The sequence below is a fragment of the Culex pipiens genome, chromosome 1 (genome assembly GCF_016801865.2).
Source record: "Culex pipiens pallens isolate TS chromosome 1, TS_CPP_V2, whole genome shotgun sequence".
Classification (NCBI taxonomy): Eukaryota; Metazoa; Arthropoda; class Insecta; order Diptera; family Culicidae; genus Culex; species Culex pipiens.
In genome coordinates this window covers 64,912,632-64,913,179 of record NC_068937.1, presented here as the reverse complement: position 1 = coordinate 64,913,179, position 548 = coordinate 64,912,632, and positions in this window count along the sequence as shown.

Sequence of the window (548 nt, the reverse complement as noted above, 5' to 3'; positions counted from 1 at the left end):
CTACACTCATTTTGAACATTAAAGTTGCAGTTCTATACAATTTTGTTGCAAAATATCAATCAGAAGCAGGATAAGATCAATTTTCGATAAATTTCAAATTTCCCGGGAATTCCCGGGAATTCCCGGGATTTCCCGGGAAATTTGTTAAAAAATTCCCGTTTCCCGGGAATTTGTAACCCCGGGAAATTGGACGCTTTAAGTACAAACTAATAAAGTGTCAAACGAAAAAGTGACCAACCACCGGGGGTTGAGTGTAGTGTAATTTTCACCTTTCACATCCTCTCACTTCATAATTAAGCATAAGCATAAGCATAGGTGCCCACCCGCAGTTGCTACTCCGTTATTGACCAGGACCTCCAGAAGTTACATCCACGAGCCGTGGAAGATGAGTGGGTGCTATCTTTCCTCGCTTCGAAACTTCTCAAAGGCCCCTATCATGCTGATCAATACCGGCGCCGGCCACGACCAGTGGTAGGGTCACGGGGAAGTGGATGGGAATGTTAGTCCGATACTTGAGTGATAGAGACCGCCCAATCGACTGCTTCTCC